Source organism: Ailuropoda melanoleuca, chromosome 1, assembly GCF_002007445.2.
Source record: "Ailuropoda melanoleuca isolate Jingjing chromosome 1, ASM200744v2, whole genome shotgun sequence".
NCBI classification, from domain to species: domain Eukaryota; kingdom Metazoa; phylum Chordata; class Mammalia; order Carnivora; family Ursidae; genus Ailuropoda; species Ailuropoda melanoleuca.
The window spans coordinates 69,514,851-69,532,370 of NC_048218.1; the positions used below are offsets into that span (position 1 = coordinate 69,514,851).

Here is a 17,520-nt window from a genome sequence, read left to right on the forward strand (position 1 = left end):
TATACATAACATACATGCATACATACATAAATATACAGACAGACGCAGAGTTCTTATATCTTTTACTCTAAAATTTTAGCCATTAGTCAGTAAAACATAGTAATACAAACTCATTTGTTTATATAAAATAATTACCCCTCATCTTATCTCTGCTTTATATTTTTGTTTAAATAGTGTCTCTGGCAAACAGAACAAGTTAAGGTTACCTGTTTACTAATATTTTGAAGCAGAGAAAAATAATTTAAAAAAAGTGAAATGAGGAAGGAGGAGCAGAAGTGATGGTAAGGTAAAGGTTTTGGAGGAGCCAATTCAAAGGAAATCTTAAGTTTCCCGAAGAAGTTTTTGAAGTTTCAAATTATCCTTAGTAAAAGCATGCCTATAAGAAAAGAAGGAGATAGAGTTGGTGGAGCATATTGTCAACAGGGTTTAAAAAAAATTTTTTTCCATTCTCAAAGAGGTTTTCATTTATTAGTAAGAGAGTAAACTTACACAGTATAACCTTTGTAAAAGCCATACCCTTCGTTTTTTTTTTTTTAGGTTGCCTACTTGACATTTTTTTATTATGTTCAATTAGCCAGCATATAGTATATCATTAGTTTTTCATGTAGTGTTCAACGATTCATTAGTTGCGTGTAACACCCAATTCTCATCACCACATGTGCCCTCCTTAATATCCATCACCTGGTTACCCCATCCCCCATCCCCCTACCTACTGTAACCCTCAGTTTGGTTCCCAGCTGGTATCCAAGCTCTATAAAGAACTTCTCAAACTCAACACCCCAAAAACAAATAATCCAGTCAATAAATGGGCAGAAGACATGAACAGATATTTCTCCAAAGAAGACATACAAATGGCCAACAGACACATGAAAAAATGTTCAACATCACTAGCCATCAGGGAAATACAAATCAGAACCACAGTGAGATACCACTTAACACCAGTTAGAATGGCTAAAATTAATAAGACAGGAAACAACAAGTGTTAGCGAGGATGTGGAAAAAGGGGAACTGTCTTACACTGTTGGTGGAAATGCAAGCTGGTACAGCCACCCTGGAAAACAGTATGGAGGTTCCTCAACACGTTAAAAATAGAGCTACTCCACAACCCAGCAATTGCACTAGTAGGTATTTACCCTGAAGATACAAACATAGTGAAAAGAAGGGGCACATACACCCCAATGTACATAGCAGCAATGTCCACTATAGCTAAACTGTGGAAGGAGCTGAGATGTCCTTCAAAAGATGAATGTATAAAGATTTGGTTCATATACACAATGGAATATTACTCAGCCATCAGAAAGGATGATTACTTAAATTTGCATCGACATGGATGGAACTGGAAGGGATTATGCTAAGTAAAATAAGTCAAGCAGAGAAAGACAATCATAATATGGTTTCACTCATATGGGGAATATAAGGAATAACACGGAGGACCATAGGGGAAGGGAGGGAAAACTGAAAGGGGGAAATCAGAGAGGGAGATGAACCATAATTTTTTTTATTTAAATTCAATTTAGTTAACATATACTGTATTAGTTTCAGAGGTAGAATTTAGTTTTTCATCAGTTTCATATAACACCCAGTGCTCATTACATCAAGTGCCCTCCTTAATGCCCATCACCCAGTTACACCATCTCCCCACCCCACCCCCCCCAGCAACCCTCAGTTTGTTTCCTATAGTTAAGAGTCTCTTATGGTTTGCCTCCCTCTCTGTTTTTACCTTATTTTATTTTTCCTTTCCTTCCCCTATGCTCATCTGTTTTGTTTCTCAAATTCTACATATGAATAAAGTCGTATGGTATTTGTCTTTCTCTGACTGACTTATTTCTCTTAGCATAATACCCTCTAGTTCCAACCACATCATTGCTAATGACAAGATTTCGTTCTTTTTGATGGCTGAGTAATATTGCATTACCATTTCTTCTTTATCCATTCATCTATCGATGGACATCTGGGTTATTTCCATAGTTTGGCTATTGTGGACATTGCTGCTATAAACATTGGGGTACATGTGCTCCTTCGAATCACTATGCTTGTATCCTTTGGATAAATACCTAGTAGTGTAATTGCTGGGTGGTAGGGTAGCTCTATTTTCAACTTTTTGAAGAACCTCCATACTGTTTTCAAGAGTGGCTGTACCACTTTGCATTCCCACCACGAGTGTAAGAGGATTCCCCTTTCTCCGCATCTTCGCCAACCTCTGTTATTTCCTGACTTGTTAATTTTAGCCATTTTGACTGGTGTGAGGTGGTATCTTGTTGTGGTTTTGATTTGTATTTCCGTGATGCCAAGTGATGTGGAGCATTATGTCATGTGTCTGTTGGCCATTTGTACTTCTTCTTGGCAAAATGTCTGTTCATGTCTTCTGCCCATTTCCTGACTGGATTTTTTGTTTTTTGGGTATTGAGTTCGGTAAGTTCTTTATAGATCTTGGTTACTAGCCCTTTATCTTATATGTCCTTTGCAAATATCTTCTCCCATTCCATGGGTTGCCTTTTAGTTTTGTTGACTGTTTGTTGTGCAGAAGCTTTTTATCTTGATGAAGTCCCACAAGTTCATTTTTTCTTTTGTTTCTCTTGCCTTTGGAGATGTGTCATGAAAAGATGCTGTGGCTGATGTCAGAGAGGTTGCAGCCTATGTTCTCCTCTAGGATTTTGATGGATTCCTGTCTCACATCGAGGTCTTTCATCCGTTTGGAGTTTATCTTTGTGTATGGTGTAAGAAAATGGTCCAGGTCATTCTTCTGAATGTGGCTGTCCATTTTTCCCAGCACCATTTATTGAAGATACTGTCCTTTTTCCATTGGATATTCTTTCCTGCTTTGTTGAAGATTAGTTGACTATAGAGTTGAGGGTTTATTTCTGGGTTTTCTATTCAAAACTGACGTTATTATTTTGCCTTTCCATGCAGGCTGCTGTTTCTTTAACGGCAGAGACACAGCTATCAGTGGCACTCCTGGCTCACCTAGTGCTAAGTCAGCTGACTTTTACAGCTCCGGGCTCCTAGTCCCACTGGTTTTACAAACTCACAGAATTCAGCCCATCTGGTTTTTAAAGCCAAAGGTTACCCGGTTTAGTGTTCTCCCTGTGAGGTCCCTGGTGGAAGGGCCTGTTTCTCCGTCCTCTCTGCCTTTCTGACTGTCCTTACCTTTCAGATGCAGCTTCTTCTCTATAGTTAGTTGTGGAGTTTGTTCTGCCAGTCTTGGGATCTCTCTCTGGTTTGTTGACTTGGATGTGGATGATATCTAGCTGTCAACATGGGATGGGGTGAGCTCGGGGTTCTCCTGCTCCACCATCTGCCCAAGCTCTTGCAGTTATTATTTTTAATGATCCAAATTGATTGCTGAGTGCTTTTGACATGATCCCAATTATCCTCGATAACTTTCTTGATTTCTGATATAATTAATACAATAGCATGAGTAAGTAATTTGAAAAATTTGTGGCATATTAACTGCAGGACTCGACTCTACCATTTAGTTATGCTTCATATAACACAATGTGAAAACTCCCCTTGCTTCCCGTCTATGGAATGCAGTCAAAGCTTCCTTTAATTCAATATCCCACTAGTTTCTGGCTTTATAGAAAAACAAGCTGCCAGCACATGATTTCACTTCTTAAACAAAGCATTTACACTGATCTAAATATATATTTTGGTATAATAGTATAAGGCTGAATTTAATCCTTTTAAAAATGTGTTTCTGGAGCTACTAAGAAGTTTACATTTTTCAAAATGGTTGTTAAAAACCATTCCTCTGTACTGTAAAAGATGAGATGTACCGGGACGGCTGATAAGACTTGGTGTAAGTATGGCAGTGGGACTCAACTTCTTTCTGTCTTGCTGCATCAGAGACCAGGCTTTCCTCTTTTTTTTCCTTCTTTCCTGTAGTCTTTAGTGTTTTTGTTAGCCACTCCACTGAATTTCCCCTTTTTCTCCTCCTTTCTGTCATGTTTGCACATTTTCCCTAATGGTTTATCTTTTCTTGTTGCTTTTTGTTTTTGACTTACTTTCAAATTTTGCAGAAATGGGTTTGGCTACAACCTGTGGATCTCCTCTTGGGCTCTTTCTTTACTGTTTCTTTAGCTGAATTGACCTTAAAAATCTAGGTGGTGGCCTAGGGGCGCCTGGGTGGCTCAGTCAGTTAAGTGTCCAACTCTTGGAAGTCATGATCCCAGCGTTGTGAGGTGGAGCCCCCCACCAGGCTCTGCACTGGGTGTGGAGCCTATTTCATGTTCTTTTTCTCCATCTCCCCCTAGCCCTCCCCACCTCTTTCTCTAAAAAAAAAAAAATTCTGGGTGGTGGTCTCATTAGGGAAGATGCGTGTCTAGGTGCCTATGGATCTTCACAAAGCTGAGCCACCTGGATGTTGCCACTCCCACAGCTTGAATTGCAGATAGAAGAGGATTGGGAGTCTGCCTATTATCTTGATTTGATATAAAAGATCTATTTATCTATCTATCATCTTCTATCTCTATCATCTATGTACCCATTCCTCCTTCTCTCCCTTTTTAGATAAATGGTAGCATACTATTTATACTTCTCTCTTCCTCGCTTTTTTCACCTTAACAATGTATATCAGCAGATCACTCCGTAGTAGTATATAGCATACATATTCCTCATTCTTTTTACAGCTGCATAATACTCCAACATGTGAATATATTGCAAGTGATTCAAACAGTCCCTTATTGATGGGCATTTGTTTTTTAATCTCCTGCTGTTACATACAAAACTAAAATGCATAATTTCATACATACGTCTTAATTTTTGCCAGTGTACTTTTGGGATAGATTTCTAGAAGTTGGAATGTGGGGTCAAAGGATAAATACTTATGTAATTTTGCTAGATTTGACCATTTCCCTTCCACTGGGTGATACAATTTTACATTCTCACTGACAAAGCATAAGAGTTCCTGTTCATGGGCAAAAGGGGGCGCCTGGGTGGCTCAGTCGTTAAGCGGCTGCCTTCGGCTCAGGGCGTGATCCCGGTGCTCTGGGATCGAGCCCCACATCAGGCTCCTCCACTGGGAGCCTGCTTCTTCCTCTCCCACTCCCCCTGCTGTGTTCCCTTTCTCGCTGGCTGTCTCTCTCTGTCAAATAAATAAATAAAAAATCTTAAAAAAAAAGAGTTCCTGTTCATAGTCTCACCAAAAGACTATGTGATCCAACCTTTGAATTTTTGCCAATCTGGTGAGAAATTGTATCTCATTTTGGTTTTAATTTATACTCCTTTTATTATGAGTAAGGTTGAATATTTTTTCACATATTTAAGAGTCATTTATATGTCTTTTTTGAGAACTGCCTTGATAGTTTAAAAATTATTTAAAATAGTTTAAAAATTAATTAAAAATTATATTCAGTGTGTTTTGATCTAGTATAGTCTTTTTAAAAAATTTTCAAGTTCCATCTTTGGTCAGTAGAAGCCTCTTCAGGTTATCTCCTGTGTCCTTTTGATATGACTTCAGTATTTTAATTTTATCTCCCCCCACCGATAATCTTTGACAGCTTCTTTGCCGAATGATATGACCAGATACCCTAGCCTTATCTGGTACATTAAATATATGGCATCAGCCATTTCTCCAAGCTGCTTATGGAATAATAATGCCATCTATTAAGCCTCATATCCACATGCATATTCAAAGCACATATCACTACCTGACATTATAGTGTATATGGTATTTCATTGTTAACTGTCTGTTCCTTCTTCTGTATTCTAGGAATCTAGAATATAAGCCGCATGGAGGGCAAAGACTTTGTTTTGTTCACTAATATGTCTCAAACACCTAGAACAAAGCTTGATGCACAGAGGTGCTCAGAACCTGCTTCCTTGCATTTACCAGAGATCATGATTGCAGCCTTTTGCCTGAGGAGATGGGTGATCACCCAGAGACTGAGCCCGGGAGTCATTATTTATTTATTAATTCATTCATTACAATGTCCTGAGTGGCTGGTATATTACAGACGGTGTTCTAGGCAGGATGGCAATGTCTGCTTTAGCCCCGAGGTTCAGAGTGGCTGTTGCTGCTTTGCCTGACCGGTGCCCTCACTGGGCACTGATAAAGCTCTAGCCCCACTCATCAGTGAGGAATAATTCCCTCCAATGTCAAACTTGTGCTAAACTCATAAGGCCCAGTAAGCACCTGGAATAAAAGGAAATGGTGGGAAAAATTTTTTCCCCTCAGAACTCACATCCATCAACGAAGACACAGCACCAAAGCTTTATGCATTATGTAAATGAGCGCATAATTTACTTCCTGCTTACATTTTCAGATGCTGTCTATGATAGCTAGGTTCCATGTAGTTTGTCAAAGTCATATTTTTTTTAATGTGAGAGAGAAGTTAAGGTAGGCCAGGGCTTAGTATTTGTTGAAATGTTACTCTGTGCCTGACATTATAAAATAGTTTTCTCACTGTATTTTCTATTATAGTCACCGAGAAGAAAAAGTAAGGACAACAAAGCACATTTTTAAAAGAATTTATTTTTAGGGAAGTCTTAGGACATTAAAAAAAGGAAATGGCATAAGGATTTTTTTATTCTTTTCCCAGCTCCAGGAGGTAATTCATCTTACAACACGGGAGTATCAACAGATACCACTTGCAAAGGATTTCCCATTTATTCCTCATGCCACTGTGGTGAAGTGGTGGAATTTTTCACATTCAGGAGACTGAGGCTCAGAGACACGATAAAATGTAAAATCGTCAGTCATTTCTGGATTAGAGCAGAAGATTTTCAACTTTGTCCTTTGTCACCTGTAGGATGTGTAAAGGCTAACTGCTGGACTGCATCTGGGTGAGGCCCAGGGATATGCACTTCTAACAAGTTCCCAGGTAATGCTGATGCTGCTGGTCCAAGGACCAGTTTGAGAACCACTGATGTGGCTAATAGAAAAATAAACAAAAATGTCATTTAGCCTTTACAGAATACCTAGAGAATCACAGTGACCCGAGAGGGCTGGTGGATGTACAGGGCTTGGTGCCAAAGGGGACACGGTGTGCGGTGTACCCAGGCTCATTATCTGGGCCATACTCTCAGGCAGTGAGTGATACTATGTCACTCCCCTAAAGCACGAGGGGACCAGTCACTGGTCTATAAAATAGCTCATGTGACATGGTGATTTCATCCTCTCACCCTGGAAGGCCCTGTGTGCGATGGACTGAGCACCAGGCTCCCGTGATCTCCTTTGATCTTTACAGCTATGTGAGCTACTTGTTATGAAATCAGTAATTCAGATCAGGCTATAGGAAATTAGGAGAGGTTAAGTAAATTTGTAAGTGCCTGCTTAGTAGTCAAACCTGTTATTATGCTAAAGGTTTCCCCTTGTGTTTTGAAGCTTCCAGGGCTTTGATAATCTATTTTTTAATAAAGATCTTATTTATTTATTTGAGAGAAAGAGGGAGAGAGTGAGCATGAGCGGGGTGAGAGGCAGGCTCCCCGCTGAACAGAGAGCCCAATGTGGGGCTTATTCCCTGGACTCCGGGATCATGATCTGAGCTGAAGGCAGATGCTTAACCCACTGAGCCACCCAGGCATCCCTGAAGCTTCCAGGGCTTTGAATGCTTTAAACTCCTTGGGCAATTGATGCTGGTCAGGGTATTGCTTTTTTTTAAAATAGTGAGTTGTATTACTTTTCAATTATAATATTACTGAAAAATTTAAAATGCTCTATGGCAAATAAATCAGCAAAGCTTGTCTGAAATGGTTAGAGTAAATATTTGCAAATCTGGGGCTAATTGTCAGGCTATATGAAAGCATTCCTAATAATCAGTATAGAGAGATGGGGAAATGATATTGCTGTAGGAAGCCCTTAAAAGGGCCCCAATGAGCCCGTCCTCCTGGCATTCATACATGTGAGTAATGCACAATCTCCTCTTACTGTGTGGACTGAGTTAGCAGAGATAAGTAGTCAAAGCTGGAATTACTCTAAAGCTTTGCCCTTTGTGTCCAAGCTTCCAGGGCTGAGTGCTCTAATCTCCCTGGGGTTTGGCATTTGATGCTTGGCAGTGTATGGCTCAGTTTCTGTTAAATGGAGTGTATTATGGACTTATGTACGTACTTATAACATATACATTACATACATTTACCATTTGAATCTTTCTTTGTGTGTGTACAGTTCAGTGGTATTAAATATATCCATTTTGTTGTACAACCATCACAATCATCCGTCTCTGGAACTCATTTCATCTTGCTCCATATCCCTTATACAGTAATTTCCTATGCTGTCATCCTCCCAGCCCCTAGCAACCACCATTCGACTTTCTTTCTCTATGAATTTCACTATTAGAGGTATCTCATAAGTGGAATCATACAGTATTTGTCCTTGTGTGTCTGGCTTCTTTCACTTGGCATAATGTTTTCAAGGTTCATCCATATTGTAGCACGTATCAGAATTTCATTTCTTTTTAAGGCTGAATAGTATTTCATTTTATGAATATGCCATATTTTGTTTATACATTTATTCATCGGTGGGCATTAGGATTGTTTTCATCTTTTGGCTATTGTTGTTAAAGAAAAACAGAGCTGGGATGCTTGGGTGGCTCAGTCGGTTAAGCGTCTGCATTTGGCTCAGGTCATGATCCCAGGCTTCTCCCTCTCCCTCTCCCTCTGCCTGCCGCTCCCCTTGCTTGTGCAGGCTCTTTCTCTCTCTCTCTGTCAAATAAATAAATAAAATCTTAAAAAAAAAAGAAAAAGAAAAACAGAGCTGTATAGTATTTAAAGTGGTAACAACAGATTTTATTCAGGAACTGTTGTGATGAGGAAAGAGACTTCAGTGTAGAACTGGGCTCAATTCTGAATACAGCTGTAAATCCTCCTTGGAGCAGGGTGGAGATCAGGGTGGAAAACGGAAGTGGAAACCTCAAGGGTATTGGAGGGATTCTGGTTAAACTGACCTGGCCAGGATCCTTGTTGAAGGCAGGCTGGGTGATTGGACATCGAAAGTGGGGGTTCTTGCTGAATGGACTTAGCAGGATTTTTGGTAAAATTAGGCAGGCAAAAAGGAACATATGGGAGTCCAAAGGTTGAGAAGAGGGTTCAGAGGTGCATGACTAAAGTTTGGTCAAGGAGAGATCTTGTCAGTGCGAATACTACTGCTATGAACATTGGTATACAAATGTCTGAGTCTCCGCTTTCCTCACCCTCACCAAAACTTATTTTCTGCTTTTTTTAAGTTTCTTTTTTTTTTTAAGATTTTATATGTTTATATGTTTATTTGAGAGAGACAGAGAGAGTACAAGCAGGGGGTGGGGTGGGGGGTGGGCCAGGGAGCCCAACTTGGGATCATGACCTGAGCTGAAGGCAGACACTTCACCAACTGAGCCACCCAGGCACCCCTGCTTTTTTAAAAAACTATCCATCCTAAGGGATATGATTATTTATTTATTTATTTATTTATTGTGTTTTTTTTAAATAGGAAGGCAAAGTTTTATTTTATTTTATTTTTAAAAAGATTTTATTTATTCGAGAGAGAGAGAGAGAGCGTGAGGACGAGCAGGGTGAGGGGCAGTGGGAGATGCAGACTCCCCGCTGAGCAGGGAACCTGATGATCCTGATGATCCTGGGACTTTGGGATCATGACCTGAGCAGAAGCAGACACTTAACAGACTGAGCCACCCAGGTACTCCTTATTATTTATTTTTTAACATAAATATTATTTTGTAATACTTTCAGATTTACAAAACTGTCTAATTTTAATAATATTCACAATTTAAAACACTGTGTGTGGCAGGAAAAAAATGTAAAAGTTATGTGAAAAAGAGAGATAATATTTGCAAGATCTATGGGGTTCGTATTTGTGATATGTTAAGCAGATAGGTCCATGATGTCAACAGAAAATTCACATAAAGGGCAATATTTGTGCACAGTAAACACTAGTTAATGAAATGTTAGTGAAAATCAGAGATTTTCATATTAATGAAATAGGCAAATTGCAGAAGCATACATGTAACATGATTATAATTTTGAAGAACATGTGTACTTTAGTGTATTTTATGCAGTTGTATTTATATGGAACTACATCATAAACTACATGCAGAGAAACACACCTGGAGAACATTCACCTGTCTATTTTCAGCGAATATCTTTGGGTCAGGGAGTGAGGGTTAGGTAAATGGGATGTACAGGATAATTTAATTTACACATATATGTGTGTCATGTTTAAAATTTTGTAATCAGGAAAATTTATTTAGATAAAAATTGTAAAGAGCAAAAATACATAACCCAAGTGACAAGATTTATGTACACATATATTTTGTTTTGGAAATGTGTTCACAATATACTGGTTCATTGGAAAAGAGTAAAGTCACTGATTCGACAGTGTATCTGCGAACGTGTATGTCCATGTCTCAAACTTCTTCCCTCCAGATAATAATACGTGCATATATGCAGCTTTCCCTTTAGCTCAGGCAGGAGACAGATGTCTAGTTTTAGGGCTTAGAGGCCACAGAAGGTTCTATCATCACAGAGATTGTTACCAGTGGATGGTAAATTCTAAGAAAACCTGGCTGAGACCAAATGCAAGTCCCTCCCTTATTTCCTCCTCTCTTTTCAAAACCTCCTGTCCTTAGTCTTTCAGTACTGTAGCCCTGATTCTGATCACCAGGTGGCATCTGTCCCCATTTTTTTTCTCTTAAATGAAGACATAAAAATTTATATTTATTTATTTATTTATTTTAAGATTTTATTTATTTTCGAGAGAGAGAGAGGGAGAGAGAACAGAGTGAGAGAGAGAGAGAACATGAGCAGAGGGAGAGGCAGAGGGAGAGGGAGAAGCAGGCTCCCCGCTGATCAGGGAGCCCAATGCAGGGCTCGATTCCAAGGACCTTGGGATCATGACCTGAGCCGAAGACAGATGCTTAACCGACTGAGCCACCCAAGCACCCCCCTAAATATTTGTTTTATTACTGGAGTATGGTTGACATACAAAGTTATCTTAGTTTCAGGCACATGGCATAGTGATTCCACAATTCTATACATTATGCATGCTTGCCATGATAAATGTAGTTGCTATCTGTCACCACACAGTGTTATCATAATATTATTGACTATATTCCCTATGCTGCACTTTTCTTTCCTTTTTTTTTAAAGATTTTATTTATTTATTTGACAGAGAGACAGTGAGAGAGGGAACACAAGCAGGGGGAGTGGGTGAGGGAGAAGAGGGCTTCCCACTAAGCAGGGAGCCTGATGCGGGGCTCGATCCCAGGACCCCGGGATCACGCCCTAAGGTGAAGGCAGACGCTTAACGACTGAGCCACCCAGGCGCCCTTTTCTTTTTTTTTTTTTTAAGATTTTATTTATTTATTTTTGCACACGCACAAGAGAAACACAGAGAGAGAGAGAGAGAGCACAAGCGGGGGAGGGAGGGGCAGAGGGAGAAGTAGACTCCCCATAGAGCAGGGAGTCTGATGTGATGCTGGGCTCCATCCCAGGACCCTGGGACCATGACCTGAGCTGAAGGCAGCTGCTTAACTGACTGAGCCACCCAGGCGCCCAGCCCTATGCTGCACTTCATCCTCGTGACTTATTTATTTTATAATTCGAAGTTTGTACCCTTAATCCTCTTCACCTATTTCACCCATCCCTCCACGATTGAGTGTGTACACACAGGCACAGACACAGACAGACACACACACACAGTCACACACACACACAGCCCCACACACAGAGGAATGTTACTCAGCCATAAAAATGCATTCTTAGAGAAGAAACAAAATGTTATTTTTAAAGTCTTTTATTAAATAGTGTATATATAATGAATCATGGAACTTTACGTCAAAAACCAGGGATGTACTGTATGGTGACTAACATATAATAAAAAATTATTATAAAAAAATTAAAAAATAGTGTATATAGGATGGCACAAATTGTGCTCGAAATGTTTTTTCGTATACATAGACTTAAAGACTATCAATCTGGTTTCATATATACTTTATTCATTGATATCTCTCTCTCCTTCCCTCTCTCCCTTCCCCTGTTCTCTCTCTCTCTTCAACAAGGTCTGCTAACCTGTCCATATTGTAGCGAGGGTCCTTTGGGGAGAAAGCAGGTGGCTTAAGCTCCAAGTACCAAAGCCCTCTAATGGCTTCCCAAATCCTCCATCTGCTTCTTTCCAGGCCACTACACAGATGCCCAGAACAGTTTCTTTGCAGCTGGCTCTGGTATTACCACACAAACACCCTCAGAGGCAATCTGCTTCCTGCCAACAGAACTGCAAATTCCTTTCCCCAGCTGGCATTCCCCACCTGGTGGATCCAGACTACACATCCAGCCTTGTCTACCAAGTGGTTTGTGCGCTGAGCAACCTGAACCACGGGCTGCTTCCTCAAGGGACTCCTGTGTTTCCCGTGTGCCTCTTTAACTGGGTGGGGAGCAACTTGCACAGAGAGTTTTGCCTTTGCACGTGCATGGTGGCATTAGAGACTCAGATCAACCTTTTGAGGGAGGATCATTATCCACATATTAAACAGGTAGAAACTTGAGTCCCAAAGCAGGTGAGAACTGGCCTTGTCTTTGGAAAAGATAAGGGGGTTACAGAAGTAAGATATCCAGTGATGGCTTAGTAGTGTTAATGACCTGTATTGTTTTGGTCTGTAACAAAGAGGAATAGGTACGGTGCTCACCACTACTCAGTGCGTGCTACGTGTAACAGTTTTATTCTTCCTAGAATTTAAGTGATACGGGTTCTCTGTAACGTTTGGAAAGTACAATAAAACCAAAAGAGAATTGGAATAAACACCCACAATCCTGCAACCTGAACAGCCCAACCCTTTTCAGGATTTGCTGACATCTAGTGGTAGAGTCAAGAATATCAACTTGTATCTATAAATGAAGATAGGTCAAGATAGGATAAAAATATTTCCAGGTTACATCCAGCCTGGGTTCTTACCCTGGCTTCGATATTGCCTAACTTCCCAATTTTATCACATTGCTTCCCCTTTCGGATGGTGAACTTCTAGGGATCAGGATTTGCCAGTGTTACAGCTGTTTTGACTGGTGCACATATATCATGAAATGAGGCATACATATGGACACAAGTTCATCAACTTTTCTTGATGAGATGAGGAAAGAGAGATAAAAACCCTTTCCTTGTGGTAAAGGGCCGAGGTATAGAAACAAAATCACTTGGTTTCCAAGGCAATGATGTATTGAGGAAAAAGCACAGGTTTTTTGAATCACAGATGGGAGTGAGGAATACAGCCAAGGGATCTAAAATTTATTTAGGAGTGCTCCATACCAGACAGAAGGAAAATGGAATTCTAAAAAAAAAAAAAAACAAGCAATCCAAAAGAGGGCAAGAGAAAAGAGAAAAAATAATATAGTATAGGCAGAAAAAATAGAAAGCAAATAGTAAGATGGTAGATTTATGCCCAAATAGGCCAGTAATAACATCATGGGGAAACAGCCTAAACATTCCAATTAAAAGACAAAACTTGTCCGAATGGATTAAAAACATAACTACATGGTGCTTAAAAAAGATCCACCTTCAATATGAGCCACTATCCATTTCTCTACCTCTACACAAATACTGAGAATTATAATTATGGGAAAACATAATATTTCACTGTTGTTTGAATTTGCAGATTCTTTTTTTTTATCAACTGTGGAAACATAGTTTATTTATTTATTATTATTATTTTTTAATAATAATTTTTTATTATGTTATGTTAGTTACCATACAGTACATCCTTAGTTTTTGATGTAGTGTTCCATGATTCATTATGAATGTGCAGATTCTTGATCACTAGTAAGGTTAACTTTTTTTTAAAAGAGAGCCTTTGGGGGGTGCCTGGGTGGCTCAGTTGGTTAAGCGTCTGCCTTGGACTCAGGTCATGGGATCGAACCCTGCATGGAGCCCCTGCTCTGCGGGGAGCCTGCTTCTCCCTCCCCCTCTGCCTGCTGCTGCCCCTGCTTGTGCTCTCTCTTTCTCTGTCAAATAAATAAATAAAATCCTAGAAGAGAGAGAGAGAGAGCCTTTGGAAATATAACAGACAGAAAAGGGCACAAACCATAAATGTATACCTTGATAAATTTTTACAAAATGGACATATCTGTGTGGCCAGAACCCAGATCAGGAAAGAGAACATTAACAGCACCCCAGAAACCCCACTGGTGTCCCCTCCAGTCACAGAACTCTCTCCCCCTACCAAGAGTAACCATTGTTTGGACTTCTAAAAACAGATTAGTTTTGCCCGTTTTTGAACTTTATCTGGACCATAGGGGAAGGGAGGGGAAACTGCATAGGAAGAAATCAGAGAGGGAGACAAACCATGAGAGACTCTTGACTCCGGGAAACAAACTGAGGGTTGTGGAAATGGAGGTGGGTGGGGGATGGGGTAACTGGGTGATGGGCATTAAGGAGGACACATGATGTGATGAGCACCGGTGTTATAGGCAACTAAGGAATCATTGAACACTACACCAAAAACTAATGATGTACTGCATGTTGGCTGATTGAATTTAAATTAAAAAATAAAATTAATTCAGACAAAAAAATGGAATCAGCCACTATGTGCTATTTGTGTCTGCCTTCTTTCATTCACTATTATATGTTTGTGAGATTCATCCACGTGGTTGCATGGAGTGGCAGTTTGTTCATATTATTGTTGTATAGTATTTCATTGTAAAAATATAATGGAAGAGTTTCAGCAGATCCCTCTCAGTACTGGTAAAATTATAACAAAGACAAAAATCAGTAAGAATATGTACTTGAATAGCACAATTAATAATCTTAGCATAATCAACAAATGTAGAGTCCTGCACTCTAAAATTGCAGAATACACTTTCTTTTTAGGTACACATGGAACATCTACAAAATTTGACTATATGGAGGGCAGAAAGCAAGTCTTGACAAATGGTGAAGATCAAAATAATACAGAATATGTTCTCTGACCATTGGGAATTTAAGGTAGAAACTAACAAAGAATAAATTGGGAATTACTATGTCCTTTGAAATTAAGAAGTACATTTTTAAATAACCTAGAGGTCAAAGAAAATCAAAATGGAGATTAGAAAATATTTTGAACTAAGTGTTAATGAATTGATAACATTAGAATTTGTGGGGTGCAAAATCCCAGCAGGTCTTTTCTTGGATTAGAAGTTGACAAGCTGATTTTAAAATTTACATGGAGGGGGGCCTGGGTGGCTTAGTCAGGTTAAGCATCTGCCTTCGGCTCAGGTCATGATCTTGGGGTCCTGGGATGGACACCCCCCACCCCATCTCCTCCGTGGGGCTCCCTGCTCAGTGGGGAGTCTGCTGCTCCCTCTCCCTCTGCCCGTCCCCCCCCACAAGCTTGTGTGTGCACGCTCTCTCTAATAAAGAAATCAAATCTTTACAAGAATTTCTATGGAAAACTAAGGACCTAGAATAGTCAAAACAACTTTGGAAAAGAACAAAAGTGGGGGGCTCACACTACCTGATTTTGAGACTATATAAAATACAGTCATCAAAAGAGTATGGTTTTGGTGAAAGGATAGACAGTGAAACAGAATAAGGAGTCCAAAAACATACCCACACAAATGGCCAATTGATTTTCAGAGAAGGTACCAAGGTAATTCGGTGGAAAAAGAATAGTTATTTCAGCAAAGAATGCTGGCACAATTGGGCAGCCACATGGAAAAAAATAAATCTTACTCTTCACACAAAAATCAACCTAAAATGTATCATCTACCTAAATGTGAAAGCTAAAACTATAAAATGTCTAGAAAATAAAATAGAAAATCTCTGTAATCTGGGTCAAGCAATTTTTTTACCTTTAAAATACTTTTTATTAAAGTATAACAAATGCATAGAAGCGTGAAACTCTAAAGCACACAACTCAATTAATTTTCTCAATTTGCAAATACTCATATAATAAGTAGGTCAAGACACAGAAGAAGAGCAGGATCCCAACACCTCTCCTGTGCCCATCGTAATCTCATCCTGTGTCTCCTTCCCGAAGACAATCGCTGCCTAACACCAAAGTGTAAGTTTCCCTCCTTATAAAGGAAGACTTTATATATAAACTTTATGTGAATGGAATTTTATGATGTGTATCCTTTTGGGTCTAGCTTTGACCTACTCGTGAATCATGAGATTCATCCTTGTTATTGCAAAGGGATGCAATTTGTTTTCACTGCTGTAAAGTAGTCTCTTGTATGAACAGACTACTGTTTATTTATCCATTCTACTGTTGATGGACAGTTGGGTTGTTCCCAGGCTGAGGTTTTCATGGATAATTCTTGTGCATGTCTTTTAGCACACAGACATAGCCCCTGTTGGATCATAGGGTATGTGTATGTTCAAATTCAGCAGATAATGCCAAAATGTTTCCAATGTGGTTGTACTGGTATTTTCTTCAATTTAACCAGTAACAGTTCTGGCTGCTCCACATGCTTACCTACACTTAGTATTTTGTGTCTTTTTCTTTGAAATCATGGTATTATCACCTCATTGTGGTTTTCTAAAATTCTTCAAGTATAATTGACATACAGTGGTATAGTAGTTAGAGGTGTACAATATACTGATTGGACAATTCTATATATTACTCAATGCTCACCACGGTAAGTGTTGTCACCATTCGATGTTATTACAATATTATTGACTATATTTCATATGCTGTACTTTTCATTTCCATGACTTATTTATTTTATAGTTGGAAATTTGTACCTCTTAACTCCCCTCATCTATTTCACCCATTCCTTGCCTACCCCACTTTCCCTCTGGCCACCACCAGTTGTTCTCTGTATTTAAGAGTCTGTTTTCTTTTTTCTTCACTTGCTTTGCTTTTTAGATTCCACATGTTAGTGAAATCATATGTATTTGTATTACTCTGTCTGATTTATTTCACTTAGCATAAAACCCTCTAGGTCTATCCATGTCCCACATGGCAAGATTTCATGCTTTTTTAATGGCTGAGTAATATCCCATTGTATATATACACACCACATTTTCTTTATTCACTCCTCTATCAGTGGACACTTGGCTTGCTTCCATACCTTGGCTATTGTAAATAATGCTGCAATAAACATAAGGGTGCTTATGTCTTTTCAAATTAATGTTTTCATTATCTTTGGGTAAATACCCAGTAGTGGAATTACGGGATCATATGGTATTTTTATTTTTTATTTTTTTAAATCTTTTGAAGGAACCTCCATACCATTTTCCACAGTGATTGCACCAATTTATGTTCCCACCAACAGTGCATGGGGTAACCTTTTTTCTACATTCTTGCCAACAAGGATATCTGTGTTATTGCTCGTCTTTGATTCTAACCATTCTGACTGGTGTGACGTGATATCTCACTGTGGGTTTGTTTGCATTTCTGTGCTGATTAGTAATTTTAAGCATTTTTCCATGTGTCTGTTGGCGATCTGTATGTCTTCTTTGGAAAATGTCTATTCAGGTTGTCTGTTCATTTTTAAATTTCATTTTTTTGCTGTTGAATTATAGAAGTTCTTTTTCTTTTAAAGTAGGCTCCATGTTGCTGCAAATGTTGGGTAATCTTTCTGATGGCTGAGTAATATTCCATTGTGTATATGGACCACATCTTC

At 39.2% G+C, this 17,520-nt stretch overlaps 2 protein-coding genes across 18 annotated transcripts in view; one reads left to right on the forward strand and one right to left on the reverse strand.

Moving 5' to 3' along the window:
* The window catches only part of DLG1 (discs large MAGUK scaffold protein 1), a 1,062,265-nt gene that overhangs the window by 722,667 nt on the left and 322,078 nt on the right, over window positions 1-17,520 (reverse strand). The gene's annotated exons all lie outside the window — the stretch shown is intronic.
* Window positions 1-17,520, forward strand: part of LOC100481385 (armadillo repeat-containing X-linked protein 1) — an 81,891-nt gene that overhangs the window by 8,057 nt on the left and 56,314 nt on the right. For 4 of the 11 annotated variants that reach the window (XM_034660230.1, XM_034660299.1, XM_034660357.1 and 1 more), the window contains exon 2: window positions 15,850-15,953. The exons of 3 other annotated variants lie outside the window; for them this stretch is intronic. The gene's annotated coding sequence lies outside the window, so the exon portion shown is untranslated. Of the gene's footprint in view, window positions 1-6,539; window positions 6,822-14,782; window positions 14,897-15,846; window positions 15,954-17,520 lie in introns of all 11 variants that reach the window. 4 more of the 11 variants (XM_034660244.1, XM_034660254.1, XM_034660255.1 and 1 more) reach the window with 4 other exon arrangements.